The sequence below is a fragment of the Oryctolagus cuniculus genome, chromosome 1, assembly GCF_964237555.1.
Source record: "Oryctolagus cuniculus chromosome 1, mOryCun1.1, whole genome shotgun sequence".
In the NCBI taxonomy this organism is placed as follows: domain Eukaryota; kingdom Metazoa; phylum Chordata; class Mammalia; order Lagomorpha; family Leporidae; genus Oryctolagus; species Oryctolagus cuniculus.
The window spans coordinates 168,142,079-168,155,236 of record NC_091432.1 but is presented as its reverse complement, the minus strand read 5'-3'; positions in this window follow the sequence as shown (position 1 = coordinate 168,155,236).

Here is a 13,158-nt window from a genome sequence, read left to right as displayed (position 1 = left end):
TGCTTTTCCCAGGCCATTAGCAACAAGCTGGATTGGAAGTAAAGCAACCAGGACACAAACCAGTGCCCATATGGGAGGCCGGCTTTGCAGGTAGGTTGTGGCTTTACATGCTGCACCACAAAGCTGGCCCTGGAGATAATTTTTTAAAAACCAGTAAGGGAGAGTATGGTTAGATTCCAGAACAATAACAAGGAAACATCTCAGCAAATGGCCTATACATGTTTCTAATCATTTAATTATAAGTAATAAGACACACAGAGGCCCTTTGTTAAATTCTTAAATTAGAAACACATGAAAGTCTTTTGCTTCATTCCCTTTATAATAGAAGATCCCGGGAAGTGCAGCTAAATTGTGTGTGTGTGTATGTGTGTGTGTAATTAGACTTCCATTGTTGTACTGATACTTGGTAATGAAAATTAGAATTTAGGTTATAAACTACTGCACTCTAATTTGCACAACAATGATCTCACCAGCGTGTACAACCAATCTACAAGGTCCCTCCTATTTTTTAGAAGGAAAAATTGAGGCAGTGAAAGCTGCAAAGCTTAGCTGACAACATCCTGTACGTGCAGGGCAGAGTGGGGAAGAAGTGCTACAACTTCTGTCCTTTCTTCTCAAGACATTTGTCCTCCAAATGCAGGTGATTCATGGAGGAAATGTGGTGAACCCACGTAAATGTTCCTGCAGATCACCCATATTGGTGCCTGCCCGTGTAGCTAAGCCAACGTTAACTATTTCAGGTCCAAAGAAACAAGTCCAGTCTTGCCCACTCGGCTGGGTCTTGAAGGGAAATAGAGGCACATAGCCTGAGGATGAGAAATGCAGCTTTCATTTTAGAAATGGGCTAAGAGCAAGAGCTAAAGAAAGGACGAGAACTGTGCGGAGCCGGCAGTTTATCTGGGCCCAGCCTTCACAGCCGTATCAAAGTCACCACCTACTGAGACTGGGCCCCGGTATCTGGAATGAGATGAATGGGAGCGCAGGTGAGAATGGGGTCGGGACTCAGGGGTCATAAGCAGCGGGAGGGTGGAGTCCCTGTGGGGGCCAGCAGGAAAGTGGGCCCACCCTGTGGCGTGGTCAGCCTGGAGGTGGGATGGAGGTAGCTTGCGGGACCCCTGCCTGCTAGGAAGGCCTGGTTGCAAGCTGAGGGGAGGAAAGGTGCAGATCAAAGTTCTGGCCAGAGCACCCACACCTGTTTGTTTTCAGCAGGGCGGCTTGGTCACGGCGAAGAACTTTTCGAAATAAAGGGAGGTTTGTTGTGCGTGTAACAGCTCGATGGGAGGCCTTCCTTCAGTCCCTTTCCTCCCAGCTCTGGCCCCCACCACTCCCCAACTCCTTGTTGAGAAAACAGGACTTCTCAGCAGAGTCCATGGTGGGACAAGCGCTCTATCCGGCCTTCCACCCCTTTTTACAAGGAAGGGGGTGGAACCCCAATTAGATATACAAATGGGGTGGGGTCTTAGTAAGCACCTCGGTCCAGGATTTCTTTTTTTTTCTTTTTTATTTTTTTGACAGGCAGAGTGGACAGTGAGAGAGAGACAGAGACAGAGAGAAAGGTCTTCCTTTACCGTTGTGTTATGCCCGCAGTCCGTGGTCCCCCGAAAATCACACCACCAGAGACCGAAGTTGAAGCCAATTAGCAGGGTCGTTTTTATTACGAGTTCGAACCCGGGTCTCTCTGTGCCTCCAGGAGAGGAAGCCCCCGAGAAGCCCCGAGCCCAATTCTTACAGAGCTTTTATTATCATGTCCAAGCAGGCTTTAGGGGAATGCTATAGATCAAGTTGACACTTCTAAGTCCCGAGACACTTGCCGCAGACTCCAGGGTAGGGGTTGGTTGTTATCTCAAGCTTTATACCTCCCTTTTACATTCCTGGACCTGGGTCAGGGTTGGGTCACCTCTGGCCAGGTGGAGGGAAGGGGGAGTGTAATCAACTTAATGTAGTTACTGGATTACTTAGCTCAACGTCTAACATAATACATATATAAAGTCAAAGACACTTAGCATTGCTTATTATTACTACTAGTTGCCTAATAAGCTAATGTGATTACACTTTAGGTTACATTAAAATAATGATAATATTTTCTAGCACTATTATAATGGATAATAAGGGCATAGTAAAAGCTGGTTGTGCAGGTGTCTTCTCAGTTGGTTCACCCTCCAATGGCCCCTGTGGCCGGCACGCTGCGGCCGGCACACCGTGCTGATCCAAAGCCAGGAGCCAGGCGCCTCCCCCAGTCTCTCATGCGGGTACAGGGCCCAAGCACTTGGGCCATCCTCCACTGCCTTCCCGGGGCCACAGCAGAGAGCTGGACTGCAAGAGGGGCAACCGGGACAGAATCCGGCGCCCCGACTGGGACTAGAACCCAGTGTGCCGGTGCTGCAGGCGGAGGATTAGCCTATTGAGCCATGGCTCTGGTCTCGGTCCAGGATTTCACAGGTGTCTCCCGGGAAGGCAGGGATATCAAACCAAGAGTTAAAGAGACAGCGTTACTTTGCAGTGTTCGAGAATTCCAAATCACCTAGACTGGCTTCCTGCCTATTTATCTCACATCACAGGCATGGGGAAAGGAAATAAGGGTGGAGGAGCGGGGTGGATGGGAGAGGATGAATTGGTCCCTGGCCTTAAACAATGAAAAGCAAAAGAGGGGACACAAGAGACAGAGAAGCTCTGTGGACTCAGAGGAGACAGATGCTAACTGCCCTCTCCTTCCTGGGGAGTAGGGGATGCTGAACACACACCCCTGAGGTTGGGAAGTGCCTTACAACAACTCTAGTACCTGTTTCCTCCACAAGTTTCTTTTTTTCTTTTAAGATTTATTTTTATTTATTTGAAAGACAGAGTTACAGAGAGAGGTAGAGACAGAGAAAGAAGTCTTCCATCTGCTGGTTCACTCCCCAGATGGCCGCAACGGCTGGAGCTGCACCGATCCGAAACCAGGAGCTTCTTCTGGGTCTCCCACATGGATGCAGGGGCCCAAGGACTTGGGCCATCTTCTACTGCTTTCCCAAGGCACAGCAGAGAGCTGGATCAGAAGAGGAGCAGCCAGGACTAGAAGCAGAGCCCATATGGGATGCTGGCGCTTCAGGCCGGGGTGTTAACCCGCTACGCCACAGTGCCGGCCCCCAGAAGTTTCTGAGCATGGGAGGTTCACTGGTTCTCCCATGCTGGGGGGTGCAAAGGGCTTTGATTTTTCTTAGGGAGGAAGAAAATGAGAACACCTGAGGTCCCAGGCTCCTGAATCCTTAGGGATTACTGATGACCCTGGGGACTTTGAGTGATGTGGAAGGAAGGGAAGCAGAGGCTTGGAATACCTGGGCCCTGACCAGAAGTCACTAGCACGAACTGAACCAGGCTGGGACCAGGCACATTCCTCCCAACTCCCAGATGGCAGAGTCACCTGGAAGAAGAGAGATATGAAAGAGATATGGCATTGAAATTTTCAAATGGTGTTCATACTATCTGTTCCTCAAAACGTTAAGCATAGGGTTATGACTCAGAATTCCACTCCTGAGTATATTCCCAAGAGAAAAGAAAATATCTGCACAAAAGTACATAGTAACATTATTCGTAATAGCCCCAAAGTGGAAACAAGCCAAATGTCCTGAGACTGGAGAATGGACAGATGAAAGGCAGTGTGTCTACGCGATGGAATCCGAGTCAGCCTCGAACAGGAATGAGGGCTGACACATGGGAGAATGAGGACACACCTAGAAAACATTATGCAAGCTGAAAGAAGCCAGTCACCAAAGACCACTTATTGTATGATTCCATTTACATGAACTATCCAGAACAGGTAAAACCACAGACAGAAAATAATTAATGGCTAGGCAGGCGTTTGTGGCATAGCAGGTTATGTCACTGGCTGTAGTGCCAGCATCCTGTATGAGCACTGGTTCAAGTCCTGGCTGCTCTGTTACCAGTCCAGTTCCCTGCTAATGTGCCTGGCATGGCAGCAGAAGATGGCCCAAATGCTTGGTCCCTGAAACCATGTGGGAGACCTGGATGGATTTCCAGGCTTCTGGCTTCCGTCTGGCCTAGCCCTAGGCGTTGTGGCCATTTGGGGACTAAGTCTCTCCCACTCTGTCACTCTGTCTTTTGAATACATAGGATATGTTTTAATATGTATTTATTTATTTGAGAGAGTTAGAGAGGGAGAGACAAAGAGAGAGATCTTCCATCTACCGGTTCACTTCCAAGATGGCTGCAATGAAGCCAGGGGCCAGATCTCCCATGTGGGTGCAGGATCCCAAGGAGTTGGACCATCTTCCACTGCTTTTTCAGGACATTAGGACAAGCTAGATTGGAAGCAAAGCAAAGGGGACTTGAACCGGTGCCCGTATGGATTGCTGGCATAGCAGGTGGCAGCTTTAGCTACTGTACCACAATGCCAGCCCCATAGAATATATATTTTAAAAGTAACTGTTGCTTAAGAACAGGAGGTAGGAGGGAAAGTGCAGGGGTGACTTCTAAAGGGTAAGGGGTTTCATTTAAGGATGATGAAAATATTTTAAAATGATTTTAGTATTGGTTGCTATGCAGCTCTGCATATATTAAAAACCAGGGCCGGCAATGTAGTACAGTGGGTAAAGCTGACACTTTCAATGCTAGTATCCCATATGTGGGTGCCTGTTTGAGTCCCAGCTACTCTGCTTCTAATCCAGCTCCCTGCTGATGTTCCTGGGAAAGCAGAGGAAGATGGCCCAATTGCTTGGGCCCTTGCGGCCCATGTGGGAGACCTACAAGAAGCTCCTGGCTCCTGGCTTTGATCTGACCCAGCCCTACCCAATGTGGCATTTGGGAAGTGAAGCAGCAGATGGAAGACCTTCTCTCTGTCTCTGTCTCTCCCTCTCTCCAACACTGTGGTGTAGCAGGTAAAGCCACTATGTGCAGTGCCAGCATCTCATATGGGCGCCAGTTTGAATCCTGGCTGCTCCACTTCCTATCCAGTTCTCTGCTATGGCCTAGGAAAGCAGTGGAGGATGGCCCAAGTCTTTGGGCCCCTTCACCTGCATGGGAGACCCAGAGGAAGCCCCTGGCTCCCGGCTCCTGGCTTTGCAGCTCCAGCCTTGGAGGCCAATTGGGGGGGGTGAGTCAGTGGATAAAAGGCCTCTCTCTCTCTCTCTGCCTTTCCTTCTCTGTGTAACTCTGATTTTCAAATAAATAAATAAATCTTTAAAAAAATAGAAAGGTCTAATTGAAATGAATGAATTGTGTGGTATGTGAGTGGTATCTCAGAGACTCTCAGACAATAGGGACCAGATGGAATTGCAACAAGCAATTTGTGGATTATGAGGTTGGGCTGAGCTAAGATACAGGTTAAAGCCCTGGCCTGAAGCCATCTCATATGGGCACAGTTTCGAGACCCGGCAGCTCCACTTCCAAACCAGCTCTCTGCTGTGGCCTGGGAAAGCAGCAGCAGATGGCCCAAGTCCTTGGGCCCCTGCACCCACATAGAAGACCCAGAAGCAGCTCCTGGCACCTGGCTTTGGATCAGCACAGCTCCAGCCGCTGTGGCCAACTGAGGAGTGAACCAGCAGATGGAAGACCTCTCTCTCTCTCTCTCTCTCTCTCTCTCTCTCTCTGTGTGTGTGTGTGTGTAACTCTGACTTTCAAAGAAATAAATCTTAAAAAAAAATAAAGTGTGGGAGCTGATATCCATGTGGAGAGTGGAGGTCATCTGTACCCTGGTAGCCCTGAGCAGCTATTGAGAGAGGTTGAAGGAAGAAGCAAAGGAGACAGGCAGCCCTGACTAGAATCCTGGCCCTGATCCCAGGCCCCTGTCAAACCTGGGTTGTGGGTCCAGCCTCAGGTTGACCAGATGCCTGTGTGCACTGACAACACTTACTTAAGTGAGTCCCTGTTACTTCAAACAGTTGTAGCAGTAGCAGGGGGCAGACATGCCCGAGACCCACTGCCGCATGCTGCCCTGGCTGGGCCTTGTTTGCAGGGTGGTGGAGGAAGTCAGACAGGAAGGACCTAAGGAACCAGACACTCCAGACACTGGTAACATCTTCCCTTTTTCTTGGTTCTGACTCCAGGAAACCAGAGGGAGGCCAGACCATGTTTCCCAACATGGAGGCAGGCTGAAGACGAATCTGGGGTGGGCAGAGCCTGCCAGGTCCCCCAGGGATGGTCAGGACTACAACATGTTTCTGGAATAAACAGAGGAAGCCCTGTAACTCCTGAAGCCTGGACCAACATCCTTTGGCCTTAAGACCCGGGGAAGCAGATAAAGTGCTTGGACCGAGTGGAGGTGACCTCACAGCCCAAGTCAGGTAAAGGAAATCAGAGGGTTTCACAATGACTCTTGATTTCAACTCGGTTTGTTTCTTTTTGTTTTTTTAAGTAAAGTGATGATTCATCTCTTCAAATGTCGTCAAAGGTAGAGGGGAGGCAGCTGACTCATGTGTTGGGGTCAGGTCAGTTGTTCCCAAACCTGGCTGTATATCAGAACCCCCTGGGGAACTTTAAAAACAGAGGGGTGCCTGGGCAGTGCCCCTGACCTCCTGGTTCAAAATCTCCGGAGGTGGGGCCCAGGAATCTGCAGTTTTGGAATCTCATCAGGCGGTGCTGAAGTAGCCAGCCCTCTCTAACTGGTGGATGGCTACTAGGGGAACCTTGGGTCTGACGACACTGGTGACAAGACTCTGAAGAGAAGTGAATTTAAGGGAGAAAAGGAAGGTGAGGATCCAAAGACAAAATGACCATTTCAAGATGTGGTTTATGTCTGTACATGCTTCTTGGAGTTTCTTTCTTTTTTTTTTTTTTAAGGAAAGATTTATTTATTTTATTTGAAAGGCAGAGAGAGAGAGAGAGAGGGAGGTCGGTCTTCCATCCTCTGGTTTATTCCCCAAATGGTCACAATGGCCGGAGCTAAGCTGATCTGAAGCCAGGAGCAAGGATCCTCTTCCGGGTCTCCCATGCAGGTACAGGGGCCCAAGGACTTGGTCCATCTTCCACTGCTTTCCCAGACAAAGCACAGAGCTGGATCAGAAGTGGAGCATCTGGACTCAAACCAGTGTCCACATGAGATGCCGGCACTGCAGGTAGCAGCTTTACCCACTATGCCATGGTGCAGGCCCCTGGAGTTTCTTTCACTAAAATGAGCTGTGGTTATCATTCTCAATTTACCAGTGAGGAAGGAAACAGAAGCACTCTGATATAAGTTGGTCTCTTCGAGGGCAGCAGAGTCAATGGCAGGTCTCATTTTTGGACACCATGGCAACTGGTTAGAGGGGTGGAACTACTTGAAGGCAGACAGAGTGGGTGTCTTGACCTGGAGGGCGGAACAGCGGCATCTGGCTGGCTTCACTTCCTCCTCATTGTGTGACTTGATGGCTATGAGCCCTGGTGGTAAACTGCCTGAGCTAGAGACAGGGTCTTGTAAATGAGATTGTATAATTTACATAGAATGCCTGGAATTTTTGAATTGGTAATTGGAATAAAATCAGGCCTCTTGTCTTAGTGACTTCTTTATTTAATGACCATACTTATTCTAAACATCATGCCAGGTAAGGCAGGAAATAAACAAGAATCTGCACGTGTGGTTCCCCCTACCTATGTGTCTGGGATCACAAGGCCACTTAGTTGTAATTTCTGGTTTCTCATTAACAGAAGCGTGTTTATTTACTGAGTAACATTATGTTCTAGGAACTGTGGATACGGAGCTACATGCCCCCAGTGTCTCACATCCAGTGGGGAGAAGGACAAATGAACAGAGTGATAGCAGGTGGTAAACACAGAATCGGAGAAGGCCCAGTGTCTTCCAGGCTGCTCCGACAACCTGCCCTGTGGGGGGTGCTGGGGCCTGTATCTCTGTCTGAAATGGGAGTGGGTGGTGATGGTGGGGCAGAGCATGCGCTTCCGCAGAAGTAGCTGCTATGTCTGTATAAGGCATAGAGAAGGGACTAATTCTAAGCAACATGGCACAGGAAGACTCGGCCAGTTTATAAAAGAGGAAACTGAAACTTAGAATAAATAAGTAAAAAAGTGGTCAGTGGGAGGCCAAAGAGACTTCCAGAACAACAGTGGAAAGAGGATGGAGTCCTGCTCTCCACTGGCGAAAGACGCCTCTGCCCTCCCCACTCCCCTCTGGCTCCCCACCCCCACTCCTTCTTGGCCCTCAGCACCTTCGTCTCCTGCAACACAGGTAAGGAGCAGCTGAGACAAGATCATGGTCAGCGAGTTAGAAGCAGATCTCTGTTTACACTTTCCTAGCCAGAGGCCTCAGTACCTGACATCCTGTCTCAGTCTGTAAACGGTGAATCAGAAAGGACTAGCTTTTAGGGATTCTGTGCAGATTAAATGAGTTGATGGGGGCCCAGCACTGTGCCATAGCAGGTTAAGCCAGTTTAAGTCCAACTGCTCCACTTCCAGTCCAGCTCTCTGCTATGGCCTAGAAAACCAGTGGAGAATGGCCCAACTGCTTAGGCCCCTTCACCCACATGAGAGACCCAGAAGAAGCTCTTGGCTCCTGGCTTCGGATTGGCCCAGCTCTGGCCATTGTGGCCATTTGGGGAGTGAACCAGTGGGTGGAAGACCTCTCCCTCTGTCTCTCCCTCTCTTTGTCTGTAAGTCTGCCTCTCAGGTAAACAAATAAACCTTGTCTAAAAAAATGAGTTGATACACAGAAAAGACTTAGAACCAGGGCCTACTGGCCCAAAGTAAGCAAAGGAAGTAATCAACAGAGTGAAGAGACAACTGACAGAATGGCAGAAAAAGCTTACAAGTTGCTTATCTGATAAAGGTTAAATCCAGAATACATAAGGAACTCAGAGCTAGAACTGGAAGCACCACATGATCCAGCAATCCCACTAGTGTGTATGTATCCCAACGAAGAGTAATCATTATATCAAAGACATGATTGCACTCTCATTGCAACACTATTCACAATAGCTAAGACATAGAATCAACCAAGATGCCCGACAACAGACAACTGGATAAAGCAAATGTGATATATACATAATGGAATAGTAGTCATTAAAAAAGAATGAAGTCTCAATATTTTCAGGAAAAAGGACGGAACTGGAGGACATCTGTTAAGTGAAATAAGGCAGACACAGGAGACAAATACTGAACGTTCTACCTGATAAGTGGAAACTAAACAAAGTTGATTTGGATGTAGAATAGTGACCATAGCAAGTACCAAATCACAGTTAGACAGAAGTAAGTTCTATGGCCAGCACCGTGGCTCACTTGGCTAATCCTCCACCTGCGGCACCGGCATCCCATATGGACACAGGGTTCTAGTCCCAGTTGCTCCTCTTCCAGTCCAGCTCTCTGCTGTGGCCCGAGAGGGCAGTGGAGGATGGCCCAAGTGCTTGGGGCCCTGCACCCGCATGGGAGACCAGGAGGAGACACTTGGCTCCTGGTTTCAGATTGGCACAGCACCGGCCGTGGTGGCCATTTGGAGAGTGACCAATGGGAGGAGGACCTTTCTCTCTGTCTCTCTCTCTCACTGTCTATAACTCTACCTGTCAAATAAAAAAATTTTTTAAAAACTTTAGTTTTTTCAGAGTACAAAAGTACATATTGTATCACTGTAAAATATTTCCTAAAAATTTCTTTTAAAAGTTTTAAAGAAGAAAGTAAAGATTACCTAGATATCCAACCCCAGAGATAATCACTGTATGTGTTTTGATGAGTATTATTCTCCATAGTAGCTCTCTGGACACATCTATATGAATGCAATTTTAATATGTGCCATTATAGGGTTGGGTGTTATGGTAAAATGGGTTAAGCTGTTGTTTGGCAAATCTGCACCCCATACCTGAGTGCCAGAGATCAAATCCTGACTCCACTTCCAACCCAGCTTCCTACTAATACACCTGGAAGGCAACAGATGCTAGCCCAAGTACTTGGATTCCTACCACACATGTGGGAGACCTGGATGAAGTTCCTGCCTTTGGCCTGGCCTACCTGGCTATTGTGGACATTTGGGGAGTGCACTGGTGGATGGAAGATTTGTTTCTCTATCTTTCCCTGTGTGTCACTCTGCCTTTCAAATAAATAAAACTTGAAAAAAATGCCATTACACTGAAATGCAGTTCAGTGGATTGCTCTTATCACTCATCAAACAAATTGGCCTTAAAAATCTATTTATTTGAGGGGCTGGTGCTGTGGCATGGTGGATAAAGCTGCCTTCTACAGCATTGGCATCCCATATGGATGCCAGTTCAAGTCCTGGCTGCTCCACTTTTGATCCAGCTCCCTGCTAATGGCCTGAGAAAGCAGAGGAAGATGGCCCAAGTGCTTGGGCCCCTGTACCTATGTGGGGGACCCAGAAGAAGCTGCTGGCTCCTGGCTCCAGGTCAGCCAGATTCTAGCTATTGAGGCCATTTGGGGAATGAACCAGTGGTTGGAAGATCTCTGTCTCTCCTTTTCTTTCTCTGTCTGTAACTCTGCCTTTGAAATAAATAAATAAATCTTTTTATAAAGCTATTTATTTGCGAGGTGTGTGGGGGGAGAGAGAGACAGATTGAGACTGAAATTGAGATTGAGATTGAGAGAGGAAGCTCCTATCCACTAGTTTACTCCCCGAACGCCTACAACAGCTGTGGCTGTGCCAAGGACAAACTAGGAGCTGTGAACTCAGTGCAGGCAGGTCTCCCTTGTGGTTGGCAAGCCACCGCTTGCCCTCTCTCAGAGTGCATGTAAACAGGAAGCTGGACTTGGAAGCAGAACTGTAAGTTGAACTCAGGCTCTCAATATGGGATGTGGGCCTTCCAAACAGTGTCGTAACCATGAGGTAAAACTCCCACCCCAGTGGGCGTCTTTCAGTGTCAATAATTATGGAGCCCATGATTGTTTATAAAAGGCTGTCAAATATTGCGCTGTATAGAAACAGCATAATTTATTTATGCCATTTCGTAAGGATGATCATCGAGGGTGTTTCCAATCTTGCTGATATTACAAAACAATGGCACCATGAAGTGGCCTCTGAACCAGCTCTGGCCCCATGACTGATTATTCCCTTGGGACAATTTGCTGAAAGTGGATCAAAGGGTCTGTACCAAAAGACACCTGTCCCAGTGGGGCAACTCCCATTGTGAGTAAGCTGATTGGCTAGTCAGCTAGTTCAACAGGACTTAGAGGGACATACCTTTCACAGCAACACATGACCCAGGTGTGGGAGGACAAGAACCAAGGCTCATCTGAGCGAGGACAAGTATCTGGGAGCCGTCCCCACCCACAGATTCTGACATGTTCATTTGCTAACAGGTAATTTTTCAGGTCAGAGTGGGGCCTCTATGGGAGAATTTACTGACTCCTTTACCACCATGGCCCTGCCATTTCTCTGAATTTCTGGCTTTTCTAGGAACTCAGGTTAGGGAAGTTTGGTTGGCTGAAAATGTCACGTAACTTTTGAGGAAGCTCCCAAGGGTATGATGTTCAAGGGTATTTTGCACCTTTCTGGGGTAGACTTTTCCAATCCTCAAACTTTATAACTGACAGTGATCCTGAGTATTTCCTTAGAAAATGAAGTTGGGTTTCGAGATAATGAACAAGGGTGGGGGCCGGAGGATCCATCAGCTTTGTTGGCCAGAGAGTAGGGGGAGGTGCCCAGAGGGTGGGAGGATGTAGCCACAGAATGGACTACAACAGGGCTTGGCCAGCTCAGGCTGGCTTCCGAGCATACGCCTGGACCCCCAGCCTGAACCAGAGCTGTCTACACAGGTCTCTGCCACCTCCCTCCCTGAGCACCTTGATGCACTTCTACAGTGGAACACTCCAACACACAGGCTTGGGCGGCTGAGAGGTGATCAGGAAGGACAGGAGAAGGTACAGTTTGCTACTCTTGTCAGTAATTTTTTACTGAAGAGAGAAGCAGTTCAGGCTGAGCATTCTTGTCTGAAAGGCTTACAACCAGAAGTATTTCAGATTTTAGAATATTTTGGATTTTGGAATATTTGCATTGACTTTACCAGGTGAGCCTCTCTGATCAGAAAAATCCAAATTCCAAAATGCTTAAAATTCAAAACTTTTTGAAGATTGTGTCATTTTGGATTTCCACGCATTTGGACTTCAGATTTTCAGATTGAGGATCTACCTTTCACACAGGCTAACATTCACAGAGGTCTAAGTATTGCCAGAAGAGTTCCACGTGCTTTCTGTGCAATAACCCATTTCACTCTCATAACAACCATAGCAGCTAAGTACTCTGTTTACATTTTATAAATCGGGAAGCTGAGGCACAGAGTTTAGACAAATTGCTGAAGGTTTCATGCTGAGTAAATGAGAGAACTGACATTTAGCCCCATTATCTGGCTCTGAGTTTTCTTTATTTGCTACTGCTTCTCTTCATTATTATGGTATTGCTTGGAATAATGGGCACCTGTGAGTCCATCACCAACCTGACACTTCCAAGCTAAACAGAAGCACACGTGTGTGTGTGTGTGAGAGAGAGAGAGCGAGCAAGCTGACTCTAGAGAAGCTAATGGGATCAATCTTGAGCTAGCTGATCCTAAGAGGATGATCAAAATCTGATTAAACATTAGATTGGATGGAGCACCACCTGGCCTGGGATGAGACCGACAAAGGCATCTTTAGGGATAGGACAAGGGGATTGCAGCTGAGGGTTTGTGATGTTATTTGTTTTTGTTTTAAAATTTATTTTTTACTTATTTGAAAGCCAGAATTACAGAGAAGAGAAAGAGAGAGAGAGATATCTTCCATCTACTGGTTCACTCCCCAAATGGCCGCAAAAGCTGGGGTGCCCAGGGAGGTGACCACACGTGCGCAGAGTTTTCAAGCCATCATGCATGGACAGGAAGGAGATGGGCATGGCTGGGAGCGCTGGTCTGGAGAGCGCACAGGGCACAGTGAGATTCTACTGTAGAAATAGATACCAGAATATTCACTCTCTCCATACCCACACTGGGAAGTCAACAGCCCTTCTCCCCTACTAAAGATTTTAAGGATAATCACAGAATTTTAACTTGACACAGCTCACTTGCAAAAGACAGTTGCCATATCTTTTTTTAGGGGTGTGTGTGTGCCTGTGAGTGCATGTGTACATGCATGTACATGCATGTATATATGTACATTCATTTCTGGTAACCTCTGGAAGTTCAAACCAGAGCAATCTCATGGTCGCCCAGGTCTCAGAGGAAGCAGCTCCTGTCTTACTTCACCCTCTCCATATTCACCCCTCAG